The sequence below is a fragment of the Bos taurus genome, chromosome 19 (genome assembly GCF_002263795.3).
Source record: "Bos taurus isolate L1 Dominette 01449 registration number 42190680 breed Hereford chromosome 19, ARS-UCD2.0, whole genome shotgun sequence".
In the NCBI taxonomy this organism is placed as follows: Eukaryota; Metazoa; Chordata; class Mammalia; order Artiodactyla; family Bovidae; genus Bos; species Bos taurus.
Genome location: NC_037346.1, coordinates 47,314,118 through 47,336,888, shown reverse-complemented (window position 1 = coordinate 47,336,888; position 22,771 = coordinate 47,314,118). Strand labels below are relative to the sequence as shown.

General features: G+C 41.9%; 2 long non-coding RNA genes and 2 other non-coding genes across 4 annotated transcripts in view; 2 read left to right on the top strand and 2 right to left on the bottom strand.

Moving 5' to 3' along the window:
* Positions 1–22,771, top strand: part of LOC132343096 (uncharacterized) — an 81,356-nt gene that overhangs the window by 42,995 nt on the left and 15,590 nt on the right. The window lies entirely within an intron of this gene.
* Positions 2,025–2,096, bottom strand: TRNAC-GCA (transfer RNA cysteine (anticodon GCA)). The gene has a single exon. It is a non-coding gene; the product is annotated as a tRNA-Cys (tRNA).
* Positions 3,937–4,010, top strand: TRNAW-CCA (transfer RNA tryptophan (anticodon CCA)). Its single transcript has one exon. It is a non-coding gene; the product is annotated as a tRNA-Trp (tRNA).
* LOC101905592 (uncharacterized) lies at positions 13,172–14,757 on the bottom strand. Its single transcript, XR_001494350.3, has 3 exons — positions 14,569–14,757; positions 13,882–13,974; positions 13,172–13,624 (listed from the first exon to the last, which is right to left on the bottom strand). It is a non-coding gene; the product is annotated as an uncharacterized lncRNA (long non-coding RNA).

Here is a 22,771-nt window from a genome sequence, read left to right as displayed (position 1 = left end):
ATCTGTTGAGATGATCAGGTGGTCTTTGCCTTTTCTTTTGTTGATGTGGTGTATCATATGGATTTTTCATACACTGAACCATCCTTGTGACCCTGGGGTGGTCCAACTTGGTTGTGGTGTATGATCTTTCTTATGTATTGTTAGATTTGATAATTTTTTTTTTGAATTTTTGCCTCTGTATTCATCAAAGATATTGGCCTGTAGTTTTCTTCTTTTAGTGGTGTCTTTGGTTTTGATATCAAGGTGATGGTCAGCCACCTGTTTTTATAAAGTTTTATTGGAGAACAGTCACAACTGTTTTTGTATGGTTGAAACCTATATGCAGGTCAGGAAGCAACAGTTAGAAATGGACACGGAAGAACAGACTGGTTCCAAATAGGAAAAGGAGTACGTCAAGGCTATATATTGTCACCCTGCTTATTTAATTTATATGCAGAGTACATCATGAGAAACGCTGGGCTGGAAGAAGCACAAGCTGGAATCAGGATTGCCAGGAGAAATATCAATAACCTTAGATATGCAGATGACACCACCCTTATGGCAGAAAGTGAAGAGGAACTAAAAAGCCTCTTGATGGAAGTGAAAGAGGAGAGTGAAAAAGTTGTCTAAAAGCTCAACATTCATGAAAACTAAGATCATGGCATCTGGTCCCTTCACTTCATGGGAAATAGATGGGGAAACAGTGGACACAGTGTCAGACTTTATTTTTTGGGGCTCCGAAATCACTGCAGATGATGATTGCAGTCATGAAATTAAAAGATGCTTACTCCTAGACAGCATATTCAAAAGCAGAGACATTACTTTGCTAACAAAGGTCCATCTAGTCAAGGCTATGGTTTTTCCAGTGATCATGTATGGATGGACTGTGAAGAAAGCTGAGCACCAAAGAATTGATGCTTTTGAACTGTGGTGTTGGAGAAGACTCTTGACTTGGACTGCAAGGAGATCCAACCAGTCCATCCTAAAGGAGATCAGTCCCGGGTGTTCATTGGAGGGACTGATGCTAAAGCTGAAACTCCAATACTTTGGCCACCTTATGCGAAGAGCTGACTCATTGAAAAAGACCCTGATGCTGGGAGGGATTGGGGGCAGAAGGAGAAGGGGATGACAGAGGATGAGATGGCTGGATGGCATCACCGACTCAATAGACATAAGTTTGAGTAAACTCTGGGAGTTGGTGATGGACAGGGAGGCCTGGCGTGCTGAGATTCATGGGATCGCAAAGAGTCAGACACGACTGAGTGACTGAACTGAACTGATGGCTGTTTTGCACTATGAGTATTTACAACAAAGACAATAGTAGCCTACAAAGCCTAAACTATTTACTATTTGACCCATTACAGAAAAGCTTTGTGGACCCCTGTAGTAGATGATATACCCTAATGGTGGTGTAGAGGCCAGAGACCAGTCATTTATATATTAGTGTCTCACTGGTCCAAAATAATAGAAATCCTTCACAGTGTAACCAAGTTGGCGTTTACTGAGCACCTACTATGTGCCAGACTCTATAGTAAGCAGTAGGAATACAATCCTAGACAAGAGAACCATATTGTCCTTATACTCCAGCAAGAGGGAGCCCTACCGGGGGTTCCTCACTTTATGAAGTCACACATATTACCAATACACAGACACAAATTTATGGGGGAATACATGGTGCGTCTGTCACTTGCACCCTCATGCTGAGCATTGGCAGAGCATGACCTCTAACTCTAAGCAATGATTCTTTGCAGCTTATTCAGATCCCGGGGAGATGACTCACTATATCCCTGACAGTATGTCCTCAAAATTCTAGATGACTTTGTCAGTATCACAGAGGTTTGTGGAATGCGCCACTGCTGATGTTGGAGAAAAACACTTCTTTGGCACACCGGGAGAATTTGAGCAGTGGGAGGTCTCAGTGAAGTTGCTCAGTTGTGTCTGACTCTTTGTTACCCCATGGACTATAGCCCACCAGGCTCCTCCATCCATGGAATTTTCCAGGCAAGACTACTGGAGTGGGTTGCCATTTCCTTCTCCAGGGGATCTTCCCAACCCAGGGATTGAACCTGGGTCTCCTGCATTGCAGGCAGACACTTTACCGTCTGAGCCACCAGGGAAGTCCCAGGTAAGATCAAGGCAAATTAAATATGTGCTCAAATCTACTTCCTTCCAGCAGTAGATTGTTGCAAAACGACATATGGTTTTGCAGTGGGGCTGAGGGTCCATTTGCTTCTCTTAGTACCCTTCCAATTTATGGCTCTCAGAGTACTTATGAAATCATATGATATTAACTGTATTAAACCATTTGTATTATATTTGTGCGTTTGTGGTCTAGACATACTATACAAAGAGTGATGCCAGTTCTGCACATTGTCAACTAATAGGCTTCGCACACTAGAATTGAACTCCTTTTATTTATGTATCTATTTAATAAGATTTCATCAAATCTTTACAAAATTAAATTTAACGTTTAACTTTAAACAGTTTCAATGTAAAATTTTGCCATTCACTATATGTTTTTCTTTGCCTTTTTTTTTTTTTTTTGCTGGTCTGTGCTGTGCATGGTATGGGATCTTATTTCCCCTACCAGGGATCAAACCTGGGCCCTCAGCAGTGGAAGTACAGTGTCCTAACCACTGGACTGCCAGGGAATTCCCTTATTTTGCCTTTTTAATGCATGGTTTTGAATAACTTAGAAGAAAAATAGCATATATAAAATCATGTTTTCCTCATTTTTACTTTACATTTTGGGTGTAAGTAACCCAAATTTTTTGTACTTTTAATACAATTTTATTTTTAATCCTTTAGATTATTACAAGCAATTGAACACACATTATGTGAAAACCTAGATTATAATAATGTGGTTTGGCCAAAATGAAGACAAAAATAAATTTATTAAATAATACAGTAGTTCATTTGCATTACTCAGATAAACATTGGTCCATCACTGGAATACTCATCCACTCATAATTTAAAATTTTGCCAGCTTTTAATCACATCAAAACAGTACCTTGATATGTACTTTTCACCACATATGAAGGGATACTTGTCAGGGTAACAAGAGTTTAAAGGCTTTTTATTTAACTGTTTGCTAGCTTGTAGTTTATAATGCTTAATATTTAGGCAAATGATACATGGGAATTTATACTCTTGCCCCAGGGCCCTCAAATGGAGAAGCTGGTCTGTAAGACCCAATCTTTGTACTTAAGGAGCTCATAGTCTAAAGGGAGAGACTAGTAGGCCATTGTAATTGTTGTTGTAAAATAATAGAGTGCTAGAGAAATGTTTTCAGCGGATGGGATGTGGTCATGGAGGTCTTTCTGGAGGAAGCTATTTCTAGGCTTAGAGCTAAAGGATAAATTAGCTGTTAGCTAGGTCAAGAGCAGGAAGGAACAGAAATGGGAAAAGGACATGGGATGAGAGTTCCAGCCAGAAGGAACAGTGTATGGCAGGGGTAGTAAAACTGTCCTTTTTTTTTTTTTCAAACTTTTTATTTTGTATTGAGGGAAAGCCGATCAACAGCATCATGATAATCTCAAGTAAACAGGAAAGGGACTCAGCCATACGTATACCTGTATCCGTTCCCCCTCGTACTCCCCTTAGCAGCAGAGTTTTTCTATAAAGGATCAGATAGTAAATATTTAAGCCTTTGCAAGTCATGCAGTCTCTGTTGCAACTACTCAACTCTGCTGTTGTATGTAAAAATATGTTGCTATGTGTATTGTAGACAAAACATAAGTGTATGGGTGTGGATGTGTTCCAACAAGACTTTATTTACAAAACAGGTAGCAGGCTCGAAGATCCTAGTTTGCCATTTCCTTAGTAAATGGGAAGGCCCAGAGTTGAGAGAAAGCTTATTTGAGGTGCTGAGAGTCCATTAAGATGGCTGGTGCAGAGAGGATGGGGTGGGAGCAGGGAGGGAGGAGTTTGAAGAGTTAAGAACAAGGCTACAGGGACTCCCCTGGTGGTCCAGTGGCTAAGACTTCATGCCTCCAATGCAGGGGGCCCAGGTTCAATTCCTGGCTGGGGAACTAGGTCCCACATCCTGCAACTAAGAGTTTGTGAGCTGCAGCTAAAAATCCTGCATGCCACAACTGAGACCCATGCAGCCAAATAAACAAAATGGAGTATTTTTTCGAATTTTATTTATTTATTTGGCTGTGCTGGGTCTTCCATGCAGCGTGGGCTTTTCTCTAGTTGTGGTGAGCGGGGGCTACTCTCTAGTTGAGGCGCAAGGGCTTCTCATTGTGGTGTCTTCTCTTCTTGCGGAACCCAGGTTCTAGAGTGTGGAGGCTTCAGTAGTTGCAGTCCAGGGCCTTATTTGTCCTGCAGCATGTGGGATCTTCCTGCACCAGGGATCAAACACACATCTTCTGCACTGGCAGGTGGATTCTTTACCACTGACTCACAGGGAAGTCCAAAATAAAATAAATATTTTTTAAAAGACAACAAAGCTACAGAAAGTGGACGGGAGGAGTCTGGATGTGGAGACTGGAGAGGTTGCTGCCATACGTGTCCTGGGCTAAGGTAGTAGTAGGCAGAGGGAGTGAATGATTTGGGGAGACAGTCAGTGACTGGTAATAGGTAGAGAGAGGGAGGGAGAGGGTCGAGGCTGACTACCAGACAGGCAGTAGGTAGATGGTGCTGGGGGAGGCAGGAGACCTGGGGGAAGCAGATTTGATGGGAAGGCAGGGTATCAGTGATAAGATCTCTTCCCTCAGGGTTCGTTCAGTGCTTGCCCCCCAACACACACACACATATTTATATGCAGACTGGCTTTTTGGGTCAGAAATGTGGCTGGCAGTTTCTATGAAAATACAGTCTATGAACCCTGAGAAAGTTGAGGGAAGCTGAGCCTACAGAGCTAAATACCTTTGTAATGACAATCCTGGGGAATAATTACTATTGACAGGTTTTCTCTAGCCTCTGAGGACTGTAGGCTTTAGTTACTCTGGTTCCCTTTTATTCACAACTAATTTAATGACAGCGCAAGGACCTGGTATCTGCTAGTAACAGCAGCCAACTTGGTCAGGAAAGACAGCTTCACCCAGGCAGTAAATCTGGTCAACCAGATGGGCTGGCACTTGGAATGTAAAGTGTCCCAAGATGCTGGCTCTGGGGTGGGGATGGGGGTGTGGGGGATGCTTATATTGCTGTAGCTCCTCGCCAATAGGCACCCTGGGGTGATGGGTGTCCTGTGTGAAGTGAGGGTGCATGGGGAGAGGGGGTGAGAGGAATAAGCTTGTTGAATACACCTGACACGTACCCTCACCGGGGCGGGTTAGCTGTAAACCTTGCTTGTCTTATCAGGACAGAACAAGGGGGAGTGTTTGCATGGCTGAAACAATTAGAGATTTTCCAGATGTGAACTGATGGACTTGTGGCATTTGTCATCAGTCGGAAACACAGGCCACAGACCAGCTACCTTAGAACAGAAGCGGCTGGGGCACTTTGAAGAGCGGCGGCCCCAGTGACACAGTGGGAAGCAGGTGCCTTTTGGTGCCTCTTAGGCTCTTAGACTGGTGTTTCGTAGGCCTCCATCATCTCACCTGGATGACTGCCTGCCTGGTTCCCCTCTTGCCCTCTTCCAATCAGGCTGCCTGAGTGACCTTTTTAAAATGTAAATTGGATTTTGTCACTTCTCTGTTTAAAAGCCCTTCACGCTTTTCCACTGCATTTAGGAGAAAATCCAGACTCTTTATCACAGCCTGCAAGACTGCCCACTGTGGCCCAGGTCTCCCTCAGCAGTATTTCTCCTCTAGAATTCCTTCGGCTCAAGTACACTGGCTTTCTCTCAGTTCTTCCAGTACTCCACGCTCCCCACTCTAGGGTTCTTGTTGTTCAGTTGCTAAGTCACGTGTTACTCTTTGCGACCTCATGGACTACAGCACACCAGGCTTCCCTGTCCTTCACTATCTCCCGGACTTTGCTCAAACTCCTGTCCGTTGTGTCGATGATGCCATCCAGCTATGTCCTAACTATTCCCTTTATTCCCTTATTCTAGAAAGTTCTTTGTACCTACCCCAATCCCTAACGTGGCTGACTCCTCGTATTTCAGATATCCACTTTAAAATCACACCTCAGGACACAGACAGTAGAGAACAGACCTATGGACATGGCAAGGGGGCGGGGACACATGGAAGGGGAGGAGAGGGTGGGATGTATGGAGAGAGTAACATGGAAACATATATATCACCATATGTAAAATAGATAGCCAGTGGGAATATGCTGTGTGACTCAGGGAACTCAAACCAGGGTCTGCAACAACCTAGAGTAGGGGGAATGGGAGGGAGGTGGGAAGGAGGTTTAAGAGGGAGGGGACATAGGAATACTTGTGGCTGATTCATGTTGATGTTTGGAAAAATCAACACAATATTGTAGAACAATTATACTTCAATTAAAAAATAAATTTATTCATAAAAAAATCACACCTCAGGGCTTCCCTGGTGGTCCAGTGGTTAAGACTGTACTTCTGAAGTGGGCGCTGGTTCAATCCTTGGTCAGGGAACTAAGATACCACATGCCACTAGGGAAGGCCAAAAAATAAAAATAAAAATCACATCTCACAGGAAGTTTTCTTGACCACACAGGCTCCCACCCACTGCTACCCACTAAACTGTAAGCTCCTTGGAGGCAGGCACTATAATTAATTTGTTCACCACTGTTTTCCAGAGACTAGCACAGTGCCTGGAACATGTATGCTCCATAGATATTTGTGGAGAAATTAATAAATGAGTAAATAAAAAACTATTCAATTGATCCATCAATGGATGTATCCATCCATAACTGTATCTGTCCATGTGAATGGACATCTGTGAATGTGTAACTTCTGGTTACCTCTTCTGGATTACAAACCACTGAATTTAATGGCTTAACACAAATTTATTATCTCGTGTTCTATGTATCCAGTGTTTTCAACCAGACATTTTCTCTTGAGGTCTCTCATGTGGTTGCCATCAGGTGGCAGCTGGGGTGAGAGTCATCTGAAGTGACAGTTAATGCAGGCTGTCAACAGGGAACAGAGCTGGGCTGTCAACTAGAATGTCTACCCCTGGATTCTCCATGTGGCTTGGGCTTGGTGGCCAGGTTCGAGAAGGAGTGTCCCAAAGAAGTATCTCCTTTTGTCTAGGAGAGGGGGTCCCCAATTTCTGGGATCTAATGCCTGATGATCTGAAGCTAATGTAATAATAATAGAAATAAAGTGCACAATAAATGTAATGCATTTGAATCATCCCAAAACCAACACCCCCTGATTCCCCATCCATGGAAAAATTGTCTTCCATGAAACTGGTCCCTCTTGCCAAAAAGTTTGTGGACCACTGGCCCAGGAGACCAAGGCAGAAGCTGCATGGCTTCTTATGACCTGGTCCCAGAAGTCCCACATTGTCATTTAAGCCATATTCTACTAGTGATCAGTAAGTCACAGGCAAGCCACATTCAAGGGAGGAAATTTTATAAGGGCATAAAGGGCTAGTACTGAGAAGCATGGTTCCCTGGGGGCCATATTTGCAGGCTAGTTGCCACGGCCTCTTACATCATGATAATATAGGTGCCTCTATTCTAGTTTTGGAGAAGGAAATGGCAACCCACTCCAGTATTCTTGCCGGGAGAATCCCATGGACAGAGGACCCTGGTGGGCTACAGTCCACGGGGCTGCAAAGAGTTGGACAGGACTGAGCGACTTCACTTTGACTTTCATTCCTTTGTTTATTTGTCTTAGGCTCTTCCCCTCACCTTCTATAACTTGTGTCCGTTACTGCAAGGACACTTATGGGTAAGAGTTGAGCATCTCTCCCTCAAGCGTTCAGAGGGCTGACACTAGCCATTCAGTTCCTAGTTACTCCAGGAAACTGGTCTCTGTTTTGGATGCTAACTTGCTGTGGGAGGAGCAGCAGTCTTTCTGCGCCTCTTGGTGTGATGGAAGAGAGGCCGGGGATGCTGGTCGACATCCAGGAATCTTGGTGCTCACTGTTCATCGCCAAGAGCAGTGCGCTGACCCCGGCCAGCACGCTCGGCACTGAAATCACCGGCTTTGAGAGCCAAGCCCTCAGAGAACTGAGTTTGGGATAGTTTCAAGGGTGGGAGATGCCAGGCCTGTCTCAGTTCTGCCTTGGAGTTAGTGTTTTTCATCCAAATGTGAAAAACTCTGTCCCTCCACCTCTCTCGCACTCCCACACCTCCTCCTTCCCCTCTTTTCCAAATGTCCTTCCAGCTGCTATTTTCGATTCCAGCCTCAAGGCAAATGTTTCACTGTAGCAGAGTTACTGTAAAATTCCTTCCCGTGCTCCCACAGATAATGGGACAATTCCCTTGAGGACCTCAGAAACCTACCACTTCAGAAGTGGCACAAAGGCAATCCCAAAAGGCAGATCTAAGGAAACAGAGCTCTCATAAAAGGTTATCATCAGAGGGACAGGGTCAGACGGTATGATTGTTTTTCATGGCTCTGGCTGAGTCTAGGCACATTTTCTTTCTCTTTTGAGGACCATCTGTTTCAAAGCACCAGAGACAACTGGGGGGCAGAAAACAGTGTTACGAAGTTTGCCTAATGGGCCCGTAAACATACGAACCTGGGATATAAAAAGAACTTCAGTGGGCAGTGTATACACAAGGAGAAATACCTTATCTAAAAACAACTTGAAAAACTGCAGAGGAAGCAGCATCCTTGAAAAACAATGAGTCATAAATCTTTTTTTTTTTTTTTTTTAACTCTGATGGACAGAGAATACATAAAAAGGGCTGCACCGAATACTGATGATAGGTGTTTCCATTTCACTGCCATTTCAGCATGTCTGGGGAAGGCGGGAGGATCGTCTATGTCAAGTTTAAGAAATAACACTGTCTGAATCATCATGAAAAGGAATCCCTCCAATTAAACAGTTCTGGAAATCTGTGTGTTGCCTTGAAGTAGTGCTGCCTGGTTGCTAATTGGTTTCTCCTGTCATGCTTCAGCTTTTGAAATATACATTTCAGTTCAAATTCATTCCTTCAGTACTAAGGCAAGTTCAGATGGTCACCTTTATTGAATCTGCTTTAAATTGTAAAAACTGGTTGTTGACTGTCAGAGACAGAGATAAACATCCTTCCTAAGCAAGTCAGAATGTAATTTACAAAAGTTACAAAAAGTGATGATAGTCAAGTGTTTCCTGCGGGACTCTCCCAGGAGACAGGTAAGTAGAAAGGTGAAGGTTTATGAGGACAAATTTATAGGTGTGGGGTAGATTTGGCCTCAGTTTCTAATCCCTTCCTCTCTTTATGTCCCTTACCAGGGCATTTTGTAGATCCTCCCCAAGAGGGAAGGAATAGATTTTTCTACCCTTTGACTCTGAGTTTGGCCATCTGATTTACTTGGGCCAAAGGAACTTTCATATGGATGGTATAAATAGAGGCTTAAAGAAGGACTTGCTCCATTGAACATCTTACTTTTCCACCTTTGCCACTGCCAAGAGAAGAATGTGACAGGCTGACTGGCTGGTTCCTGGAGAAGAGGGAAAGACACACGGGCAGAGTTGCCCTGCTAAGCTCAGTCTGCAAGAGAGCCTCAGCTGACTGCCCATGAATGAGCAAGCTCAGTCCAGATCAGCCAACCCCAGCCAATCCCTAGATGCATGAACTGTAATAATAAAGGATTGTTATTATTATGGTGGATTACTATTGTTATGCAATAGCAACTAATCCATAGAGGTGTTATGGGGTCATATTGACTCAGGTAGTTCTACAACCTCAGAATAGCCCTAATATCATAAGGGTTAATAACCAAATGAGTCAACAGAGACAGTAGTGGATATTTGCATAATGGGTCCACCGTTCCTATCCAACACCACAGGAAGCCTTCCTTAGCCTCAAGAAAATTCCTGAAACTTTACCTGAAACCTCCATCTTGGCTTGGATTCCTCCACAAGTTGACATTGAGATAAGGACTCAAATGCAAGTAGTTTAAGTGGTGTAAGTGTGGGAGTGGGTGATATAAGGGAGGGAGCAGATATTAGACAATAAAAGATGTGTTGCCAAACCAGGCGGCTCAAGTGGTAAAGAATCTGCCTGCCAATGCAGGAGACACAGGAGAAGTGGGTTCGATCCCTGGGTTGGGAAGATCCCTTGGACGAGGAAATGGTAACACACTCCAATATTCTTGCCCGAAAAATCCCATGGACAGAGGAGCCTGGTGGGCTACAAAGAATTGGACATGACTGAGCATGCATGCACACTCCCATGTCAGCTACTATGAACAACTGGAGCTCAATCACACTGGGTGAGCTGAGAGCCAGTGCTGAACATTCCTCAGAGTAATCCCATCCAAGGGACAGGGAACTGGGGTATTTCTTCACCTCTGGACAGTCACTCTGTCTGAAGGCTGCCACAGGAGTATAATATCTGGGTACTTCCAGCCACACTAGCAGTGGCCAGAAAAACTCTCAGACACGGAAATGCAAAAGCTGGTGATCAGAAGTCTAATCGTCTTGTACCAGAGTGATAAGGCAAGGGGATAAGGGTGGGGTACTGATGTGTCTGTTGCTACTGTTGGGGTTCTGCCTCAATTTGGGGAGCATGAAATCGTGGTAGGCTGGGTGCCAGGTGGGTCAAGAATGTGCAGGTTAGATGGGAGTAGTAGGACTCCATGTGCTTCCCCATGCTGGTCTTTTTTTTAAATATACATATATATATATATATATATATATACACACACATATATACACTTATACACATTTTTCCTGTGACTTTTCCAGTCGTTTTTTATCCCTCCTATCACTTTCTATTGTATCCATTCCTCTGGGGTGAAGATGGGTGGCAATATCCATGACTGGCTTTTTTTGTAAGCTGCCCACAAGTCTTGACAGCCCCAGGTCTGTCTAGTCTTTGGAGCAAGGAGATTGATGCTATGAAATTGGAAATGCAGGCCCTGCAATTTTACAACACCTACATACAGTGTCAGATTTCCATTTGAAAAGCACAACATCCAGTGTGATAAGGACAGTCACAGCTAACTCAGTAGCTGTGGCGTTAAAAAGCCATGTGTATTGATCAGTGCTCCTCAAACGTTTTCATCAGTTCCAATACCAACAGAAAAAGTTAAACCATGTGCCCTCAACCCTGCTGGTAGCCCAAAGTGGGTTTATTTGAATATAAAATGTTTTAAATTATTTAACACTGCATGTAGTGGACATGATGGTTTTGTCTGCCAACATCATTTCCTGAGGGAAATCACTGTCCACCTACTGCATCATTGCTGGGGGTGTATTGTTCATAATGGCTTTGATCCCTAGTCACAGGGCTGAGCTGCTGGCATGGACCAGGGAAGGGTACCAATTCTGTACTGATCATGGCACCCCACTGACACAGCACATATCTCAAGCAAAGAACAATTGCAGTGTCTTCATAAGTGAAAGTGTTATTCGTTCAAATAGTGTCCAACTGTTTGTGACCCCATGGACTGTAACCTGCTAGGCTCCTCTGTGCATGGGATTCTCCAGGCAAGAATATTGGAATGGGTAGCCATTCCCTTCTCTAGGGGATCTTCCCAACTCAGGGATCAAAGCAGGGTCTCCCACATTGTGGGCAGATTCATTACTATCTGAGCCACCAAGGAAGCCCCGTCTTTTCATAGGTGTATGGATATAAGGAAAAAGAAGTTCTTTTCCTTCTTGTGACTGGCTAAGTAAGGTAAATAAGGATCTGAGTTGCCAACAGTCAGCTTAAGTGTAAGTTGGAGAAAGCCTCCATACAGAAGGGGGCAAGCAGAGCAGATAGATGGAGAGAGTTCTGACAACATCACTGGAGCACCTGTATATCCAGCCGTACCTGAAGTTGCATGGGCTTTCCAAATAAGTGAGTCCTGCCAATAAAAGGCAGGTAGTTTGTTTAAGCTAGTTCATTTGAGATGGAACAATTTCAACAATTGCTTAGTAAAATAGACATTCCAGGAAAAGTGCCTTGTTTATCCTGTGGCTTCATATTTACCCCTGCACATGGTCACCTATCCCCTCAGCATGTGTGAGGCCTTAGCATCTTTATCTCAGTTCAGTTCAGTCGCTCAGTTGTGTCCAACTCTAGTCTTCAAATCAGCATTGATTCAGAACACTTTTGCTTTAAATTTCCCCAGCTCCTCCCCAATCCAAGCTGCCTTCGAAGAGTTTAAGCTCTTTGCTGTGTCTTATCCCAGCTACCTATTCTTCCCACCAGTCTCTCCAAAACTTACAGGTTTGCTCCCGTGCCTCCTTTCTTTATATATATGTGTGTGTGTGTGTGTGTGTGTGTATTATTGTTATTTATTTATTTTTGGTTGTTGCTGTTAGGGCTTTTCTCTAGTTGCGATATGACAGCTTCTCATTGCAGTGTCTTCTCTTGTGGCAGAGCTCAGGCTCAGTAGTTGTGGGCATGGGCTCAGTTGCTCCGTGGCATGGGGAATCTTCACAGACCCAGGATCGAACCCATGTCTCCTGCATTGGCAGGCGGATATTTTACCACTGAGTCATCAGGGAAGCCCCTCCTATGCTGCCACCTTCTTCTTTTTAAAGCTAATAAGTTTAAAAAAATTATTTATTTGGCTGCTCCGGGTCTTAATTGTGGCACACGGGATCTTCATTGCCAAGTGCAAGATCTTCGTTGAGGAATGTGGGGTCTTTTTCAGTTGTGGCCATGTGGGCTCCTAGTTTCAGCCTGCAGGATCCAGCTCCCTGACCAGGGATCAAACCTGAGTTCCCTGCATTGGGAGCCTGGAGTCTTAGCCACTGGGCCACCAAGCAAGTCCCCTTCTATTCCTTCTTGGATCCTCTACTATCCACTTAATATCATTCTTTGCAGATCTCTTTTCTGTGCCTCCCTACCCTTACTATCTTGATTATGGAAAATCTAACCTTTGGGTTCGCACAGAGTCAGACACGACTGAAGCAACTTAGCAGCAGCAGCAACCTTTGGGAAAATCAAATCCATGGGATGTTAGGAGAGAAACTTGTGACCGATTTCTGGGGTCAGAGCAGAGAAGAATATAGCAGGGCAGCATACCATCACCAGAGCAGACTGGGGACATCACATGGAGTGGAAGCGGCGAGTCTGGTTTTCAGGCACAGAAAGCAAAGGCAGGATCCCAGCCCCAAGACAATAACCACAAAGCATTCCTCTTTTATGAAGAAGCTATGTACCTATCGCACTATACTTATGTGCTATAGAAGTACACAAAAGAAGTAGACAGGCCCTACTTTCAAGGCAGTTTTAATTTAGCCGAAGGATAAAGTAAAAATCTAGAGAATGATCACGAGGTAAAACATAACAGTGCGTGGCAGAGCAGAACAAAGAGCATCAGATGAGTAATCAGCAGATGCGGTGGAAGGGAATGGCTGAGTGAGGTAAATTCGTGAAAGAGGGAGTCTTGGAGGAAATTAATCTTGAGCCAGGCCCTGAAGGAAGTAATTGACAAATGTAAACTCGCCAGCTGGCTACGGGGAAAGCAGCTCTGTCTGCAGGGGTTGTGTAACTCAAATCTGCTCTGACCTGTTTGTGAAGACACAGGCCAACTCTGAAGCTATTCAGCCTGCATCTGTAAGGCTGCACAAAACCACTGTTTTGGTCAAAAGAATGCAGTAGTTTGGCGCTGGGTGCACCCTGTAGATGATATCATGTCTGTAGATCAAAGTGGAGCCAGTGTCACCTGCAAGGGGAAAAAAAGAGTTGGAAAATAGTTTCTAGTTAGGCCTTTTTTTTTTTTTTTGGCCTCTGTTTCCAAGGTGAATTTTTAAGATAAAGATTTTCATCTTGATTACAGCTCTTGGTAAGTAAAGTTCATTTAAAAACTGTGATTCCTTGCAGTGAAGTGCAGAACTTATGGCAATATAAATTCTTGTTATGTTAAACGTGCTAATTGAAGCAGAAGCCCTCTACAAAACACAAATAAAGAAGCAAACCTACTTTTTGCCTCAGGAGCACAAAGCTAAAGAGAATCCAGGAGGTTGCAGGTTGTTCTCTCCTTGTGGAAGATACCAGATAAAACATGGTCTTTAGCTATAACAAAAACGTATTTTTAAGTTTCTTATTCTGGCAAAATAAAAGCAAGTTGTAAAGAAACCACTTCTGTCAAGACTAGAAGCTTTGGCCTTATTGCCATTGTTAAAAGCAATCCAAGAAATACTATTTAAGGCTAATTTTGCTGTCCTTTTAAGAAAACATTTGAAACCATAAACAGCCTGTAATGAAAAAAACAAAACAAAACCAACAATAATCCGAATTGGAAGGACGAATTCCTCTTTGTTGGCAAGTATCAAATTACAATGTCCCCTGTCCGTGGATAAGACAGAGAACTGTGTTCTTTGAGGCTGCCAACCTCTCACTTGACAACCAGTACAAAAATTTAACAATAAATGAAACTGACAGCCTACTTCACCAAACTGAGAATACATCTGAACTTCTCCAGAAAGACAGCCAGACTTGAGTTCATTTCCCTGGAGGCTGAGTTACAGCAACACCTAATGCAAACAATGATGGGCACATATTTATTTCCAAGGCATTGGTAGCCTGTGTCTGGTTCCAGTCTTACCGCAGAACCAAGATCAACTTTCACAGCTGTTCACTAAATGGATGGGATGTGAAATTACTCACATTGACAATCGGCTTTTGCACGGGCTCCAGTAATTACGTAGCCGAGCACAGCAGGAAAGAGGCACTAACAAAAGCATATAGACAATTGGTTATCATCAGTTTCCTTGGGGGCTGGCACATGTATCTGCAGTAAAACAAAAACAAACAAAAAAAGAGGTATTGGGTAAAGCCTATTCCTTCCAAATCCAACAGGCAGAATGCAGTTAGCAGGTGACTTCTCCAGCCATCTTTAGAAAGTCTGTGCACCCATATCTAAACATAGTCAGGATCTGTGGGCTGAGGAACCAAGGACCTCACTATCTGTCTCATCATTTCTGCCCTCCACCCCTCTTCCATCTCATTCCACTAATCCCATCTTTTATTCTGCTCCATTTGTGACATGAGAATCAAAGGACCTCTTTCACAATGGACCAGAGTGAACAGCTTCATTTTCATCTTTTTTAAAAATATATATATATATTTATGTACTTATTTATTTGGCCCCACTGGGTCTTAGTTGTTGTACGCAAGACCTTTCATTTTTGTTGCAGCATGTAGGATCTTCAGCTGCAGCGTGTGGGATCTAGTTCCCCGACCAGGGATGGGACCTGGGCCCCCTGCATTGGGATCTCAGAATCTTAGCCGCTGGATCTCCAGGGAAGTCCCCCTTCATTTTCATCTTTAAAGGCTTCCTACCTTCGGATTGGTTTTTATCTCAAATGTATCAGTCTATGTAACAAGGACAAAGAATGAAGACAAAGGTAAAGCAAATTAGGACCCAGATAGAGAGCCTGTGGAGTGTGGATGTGAGAGAAACTGCTCATTGTCTCCAGATCTCAAATTTGTCTCGCAGTCACCAAAAGATTTGCCTTGCAGTCCTGATCCAGGACTTAAGAAACATCCTTCTCAGGAAGGAGTCCACAAGGTCAACTTCCTCACTGTTACAAGAATGATTTATTTCCTCTAAAAGATTCCATCTAATTCAACCAAAAGCGAATTTAATTTTTTAAAAAGCCCTTTATGTGCTTGTATAAATATAACTTAAGTAGGAAGTTTCTATTAATATTTTGACAGTTTTGGGAATAAAGGTATAAGTGGGAAAACAATTCTCATGAAGTACATTAAAAACTGGATTAAAAATGCTAGAAGATCAGGTTCATCTTTTGTTAATTTTGGTTTCATTTGGGATCTAGGCTGTTGATCTGTCAAGAGAAAGACTCATTTCTTTCATTCCTTTGCCTGTCCAAAGTTAAAATAATAATAGGAAAATATTCCTATCCATGTTTGGTATCAATTTCCTTTTTGCAGTCCCAGAAAACCAGATTGGAGAAGAAAACCAACAGTTTACTGAATGTCAGGCATTATGTTAGGTACTTTATATACAGTATATATTTCATAAATGTTATCTAATTTAATTTTTACAACACTGAAGAATTATTAAACCCCAGGGTGTCTGGCTTCTAAGCTTGAGATCCTCCCTCACCATTCCATTATGGCACATGGTTTGCCAATTTTCTGAGAAAGAGAATACAATAAAATTTACTTGACAGTAAAATCATAATGAAAATAACTTAATCTTCTACTGTGATCAAAAAGGCACTTTATCTCCAAGTTTTATTTTTCTAAACAGCAGCTATCAAGGCTTAGTTTTATCTTATTACTTTTATATCCATCACAATAAAAAATAAAACAGGAATAGGTTAGGCTGCAACTATATGATCCTATGTCATATTCTAATATCAAATTATTAATCGCTGTTTCTAATACAATGAGAGGCTAGAAAAAAAGTAATTATTTGGTTGTCCAGAAAGTCTGTTCAGGTTTTTCCATAAGAGTGTACAAAAACTCAAATGAACTTTCTGGCCAACCCAGTATTTAAGAATATTGATTGTGTAGATTCCATATGGTATTTGGTATTATTTACTTAGTTGTATAAATCCATTATGGCCTGCTATCAGCATTTGGGCCCAAAGACTTTAGGCAAAATTACAGGCCTTAATCTCTCAAACAAACATCTTGTTTTCTCTTTAACTGTGACCTTAAATGATAGTAGACAACATAAACAGGTTCGAGAAAGGTTGAGAAAAATTTGTAGATCTCAGCTGCCTAATAGATTTAGAAGAATTAAGTAATTTTGGGGTACATCCATAATTTCTGAGAGCGTTATCATGGAAAACCACCACTCTTCCCACTGAACGTCCCTTAGAGAATATTGAGAGATTGCATTTTTAATGCCTTTCTCATCATCTTTCCCTCAAAACCCATTTTGCTTTTTAACTATCTAATCTGTTAATTTTATCACCATTTTTTAAGTCTCCCAGGATAAAAATCTTAGAATGGCATCTCCCCAAATAAGTTCTATGAAATACTAAGGCCTGTGATATACTCGTAAGGTTTTACCAAAAGAAGAATCTCTTTAGGGAATGCTAGGTTAAAGAAAATTACCGAGATTCCACTTCCAGTGATGGCCCAGGAGCCAGATACTGAATGTGGCCAACACTATTAACAAGGGAATGGCATGGGATGAACTTCCCATTTTTACAGCTGTTTGCCTTCATATAAAGCAGGCCCCTACTGGGAGCTGCCCCAAGCAGAGTGGCTAAAACTCAAATAAAAACTCAGTGTTACTGAGTTGAAGAACTAGAAGACACAGTTTGGGTGACTACAGCAGCTAGAAAATGGAAGGAATTTCAGAAAAAGAACCAGAAAGGGGGAAAGCCCACATTCTATGCATAAATTCTGCTCAAATCTGTCAGATATTTGTACTGTGCATGTATGGTACAGACTCCAATCAACCCTAAAAGAAGTATACTGAGATTTCAGTTGATTCCCTTCTCAGAAAAGATAAGTGTTTGTAATTTGAGCTCAGCCACATTATCTTTCTACTAAAAAAACAAACAAACTTTTTAAAGGAAGATAATAGAATTCAGGATTTCTACAGTGTATTATTATCAATGTCCAGGATGCAATCCAAAATTCAGCACACAAAGAAATGTGATTCCTACTCAAGAGAGAAGATAATCAACAGAGACCAGCCCCTCTAGATGACCTAGATAATGGGACTGCAGACAGTAATTTTAAAGTAGGCCTATATGGGGAAAGAAACTTAAAAAAAAGAGAGTAGATATATGTTTATGTGTAACTGATTCACTTTGCTGTATATCTGGAAATATTAATAACACAACACTGTAAATCAGCTACACTCTAAGGCTTTCTTGGTGGTCCAGTGGTTAAGAATCTGCCTTGCAATGTGGGAGATGCTGGTTCCATCCCCGATCTGGGAAGATCCCACATGCCACAGGGCAACCAAGCCTGTGTGCCACAAGTACTGAAGCCCACACAACCTAGAGCCTGTGCCCCACAACAACAGCCACTGCAATGAGAAGCCCGCCCACCGTTAGAGAGTAGCCCCTACTCGTGGCAACTGGAGAAAGGCTGCATGCAGCAAAGAAGACCCAGCACAGCTAAATACAAAAAAATAAATAATCCATTAACAACTATGCTCCAATAAATTAAAAATGTTAAGTAGCCATTATAACAAAGTTAATGATTATAAGAGAAAATAAGCTCACAGTGAATGAAAAGATATGAAATCTCAACAGAAAAATAGAAATTCTACAACCAAAAAATATAATCTCAAAATTATACAGATTGCTTCAGTGCAGAATTTTTAAATGTGTTCATGTGCATCGTGAATGAATAAAATGAACGATGAAATTGTTTCCCGAGTTTCATCACAGAATACCAAGAACATCTAGAGAACACAGAGTAATACTACTGAGATTCAAGTGAAGGTATCTGTGATTAATCTGTAAACAAAAGCTCTAGGACTTTGGTTTGACTCTGGTACTAAAAACTCTATAGGGCAGATATATTTCTTAGATATGAGACAGAGAACAACTTTGTATTAAGTACTTATTATGTGCCAGGCAGTTAATTTCATAAAATAATTTTATTGTTCTTGATTTCATATAAAGTATTTTACTAATGAATTTGAGCAAACTCTGGGAGATAGTGGAGGACAGAGGAGCTTGGCATGCTGCAGTCCATGGGGTCATAAAAAGTAGGATACGACTTAGCAACTGAACAACAACAAAATTTTACTAAAAAAAAAAACAAAAACTACGCATGGACATCACCAGATAGTCAACACTGAAATCAGATTGATTATATTCTTTGCAGCCAAAGATGGAGAAGCTCTATACAGTCAGCAAAAACAAGACCGGGAGCTGACTGTGGCTCAGACCATGAACTCCTAATTGCCAAATTCAGACTTAAATTGAAGAAAGTAGGGAAAACCACTAGACCATTCAGGTATGACCTAAATCAAATCCCTTATGATTATACAGTGGAAGTGACAAATAAATTCAAGGGATTAGATCTGATAGACAGAGTGCCTGAATAACTATGGATGGAGGTTCATGACATTGTACAGGAGGCCGGGATCAAGACCATTAACAAGGAAAAGAAATGCAAAAAGGCAAAATGGTTGTCTGAGGAGGCCTTACAAATGGCTGTGAATGGAAGAGAAGTGAAAGGCAAAGGAAAAAAGGAAAGAAATACCCATTTGAATACAGAGTTCCAAAGAATAGCAAGGAGAGATAAGAAAACCTTCCTCAGTGATCAGTGCAAAGAAATAGAGGAAAATAATAGAATGGGAAAGTCTAGAGATCTCTTCAAGAAAATTAGAGATACTAAGGGAATATTTCATGCAAAGATGGGCACAATAAAGGACAGAAATGGTATGGACCTAACAGAAGCAAAAGATATTAAGAAGAGGTGGCAACAATACACAGAAGAACTGTACAAAAAAGATCTTCATGACCCAGATAATCACAATGGTGTGATCACTGACCTAGAGCCAGACATCCTGGAATGTGAAGTCAAGTGGGCCTTAGGAAGCATCACTATGAACAAAGCTAGTGGAGGTGATGGAATCCTAGTTGAGTTATTTCAAATCCTAAAAGATGATGCTGTAAAAGTGCTGCACTCAATATGCCAGCAAATTTGGAAAACTGAGCAATGGCCACAGGACTGGAAAAGGTCAGTTTTAATTCCAATCCCAAAGAAAGGCAATGCCAAATGTTCAAACTACCACACAATTGCACTCATCTCACATGCTAGTAAAGTAATGCTCAAAATTCTCCAAACCAGGCTTCAACAGTATGTGAACCGTGAACTTTCAGATGTTCAAGCTGGATCTAGAAAAGGCAGAGGAACCAGAGATCAAATTGCCAACATCTGCTGGATCATTGAAAAAGCAAGAAAGGTCCAGAAAAACATCTGCTTCTGCTTTATTGACTATGCCAAAGCCTCTGACTGTGTGGACCACAACAAACTGTGGAGAATTCTTAAAGAGATGGGAATATCAGACCACCTGACCTACCTCTTGAGAAATCTGTATTCAGGTCAGGAAGCAACAGTTAAAACTGGACATGAAACAACAGACTGGTTCCAAATAGGGAAAAGAGTATGTCAAGGCTGTATATTGTCACCCTACTTATTTAACTTATATGCAGAGCACATCATGAGAAACTCTGGGCTGGAGGAAGCACAAGCTGGAATCAAGATTGCTGGGAGAAATATCAATAACCTCAGATATGCAGATGACACCAGCCTTATGGCAGAAAATGAAGAGGAACTCAAAAGCCTCTTGATGAAAGTGAAAGAGGAAAGTGAAAAAGTTGGCTTAAAGCTCAACATTCAGAAAACTGAGATCATGGATCTGGTCCCATCACTTCATGGCAAATAGATGCGAAAACAGTGAGAGACTTTATTTTTTGGAAGGGCTCCAAAATCACTGCAGATGGTGACTGCAGCCATAAAATCAAATGACACTTGCTCCTTGGAAAAAAAGCTATGACAAACCTAGACAGCATATTTAAAAGCAAAGGACCTTTGCCAGCAAAGGTCCATCTAGTCAAAGCTATGGTTTTTCCAGTAGTCATGTATGAATGTGAGAGTTGGACTATAAAGAAAGCTGAGCACTGAAGAATTGATGCTTTTGAACTATGCTGTTGGAGAGGACTCTTGAGAGTCCTTGGACTAAAAGGAGATCCAACGAGTTCATCATAAAGGAAATCAGTCCTGAATATTCATTGGAACGGAGCAGGCGATGGCACCCCACTCCAGTACTCTTGCCTGGAAAATCCCATGGACGGAGGAGCCTGGTAGGCTGCAGTCCATGGGGTCACGAAGAGTCGGACACAACTGAGTGACTTCTTTCACTTTTCACTTTCATGGATCGGAGAAGGAAATAGCAACCCACTCTAGTGTTCTTGCCTGGAGAATCCCAGGGATGGGGGATCCTGGTGGGCTGCCATCTATGGGGTCACACAGAGTTGGACACAGCTGAAGTGACTTAGCAGCAGCAGCAGCATTTATTGGAAGGACTGATGCTGAAGCTGAAACTCAAATACTTTGGCCACTTGATGGGAAGAACTGACTCATTTGAAAAGACCCTGATGCTGGGAAGGATTGAAGGCAGGAGGAGAAGGGGACAATAGAGGATGAGAAGGCTGGATGGCATCACTGACTCAATGGACATGAGTTTGAGTAAACTCTGGGAGTTGGTGAGGGACAGGGAGGCCTGGTGTGCTGCCCGCCATGGGGTTGCAAAGAGTAGGACACGACTGAGCGACTGAACTGAAGAAAAAGAACTTCTTTTCAAGGTCTTCCATTAGTACATATACACCAGCATTCAAACTCAGTTCTGAAAAAAACACAAAAATATTTGGCCTTCCCTGGTGATCCAGTGGTTCAGACTCTGCTTCCAATGCAGGGGCCACAAGTTTCATCCTGGGTCAGGGAACTAAGGTCTCACACATACCATGTGGCAAAAAAACCCACCACCAACAAAAGCTCAATTCTCCCTGAATTCAAAGTCCACACTCTTCATTCTATTCCCTTGATACCCAAAATATGATATGTGAACCAGCAGAAAGAGAATTATCTGGGAGCTTGTTAGAAGTGCATAATCACACAGTCCTGTTGAAGATCTACTAAATCAGAACCAATCTGCATTTAACAAGGTGTTTGGAAAACTTGTATGCATGTTAAAGCATACAAATGCCTTGAGAAGCATTGGTCTAAACAGTGGTTCTCAAAGTGTAATCTCTGGACCAGCAGTATTAGCATCACCTGAGGACTTGTTAGAAATGCAAATTCTTAGACCCAGTTCTAGAACTACTAAATCAGAACATCTGTGTTTTAACAGGCTCTTCAGATGATTTGATGCACACTAAAGTTTGAGAGCAGGCAGTTATACTATGCTGCCTTACATTAAATTACTGAAATCACTGAGCCTAGCTAGATGGGAGAAGGTGTAAAAGGCAAGAGTGAGTGAAACTTGGATTCTGGCAAAAATGAATGAAGACCTAATAGGATAAAGTTTCAAGTTATAACCTATATGAAGAAAAGCATACAATATTACTGGAAGACATATAAAGATATTAAATCTAAATATGAAGGAAATGTAAATGCCTTAAAAATTAACACGCTCATTGAATATAATTAGAATTGCTGTCCTAGTAAGCAGGAGTTTAATAAAGCATAAGAATTTATAACTAGATCAATGAAATAGATTATATGACTCCAAATGTAGTGATTTTCAGAAGCATAACCCCTACTATACATTATACCCTCAGTGTTAATTTAATTTATAACTGGAAGTTTAAACCTTTTGGCCTCCTTCACCCATTCCACCCATACCCACCTTCTACATCTGGCAACCACCAATTTCTTTATATCTGTGAGTTGACTTTTTGTTTTAAATTCCCATTATAAGTGAGATTATACAGTACTTGTCTTTCTCTGTCTGACTTATTTCATTGACCATAATGCCCACAAGGTCCATCCATGTTGTTGCAAATGATAATATTTTCTTCTTTTTTATAGCCAAGTAATATTCCAACACACACACACACACACACACACACACACACTCGTGGCAGTTGCTTCAGTCATGTCCATCTCTTTGAGACCCTGTGGACTGTAGCCTGCCAGGCTTTTCTGTCCATGGGATTCTCCAGGCAAGAATACTGGAGTGGGTTGCCTCCTCCTCTAACATTTTCTTCCTCCCATCCATGGACACTTATGATGCTTCCATATCTTGACTACTGTAAATAATGCTGCAGTGAATATGGTGGAGGAGGGTGCATGTATCCTTTCAAGCTAGTGATTTCATTTTCTTTGGATAAATACTGAGAAGTGAAATTTCTGGATC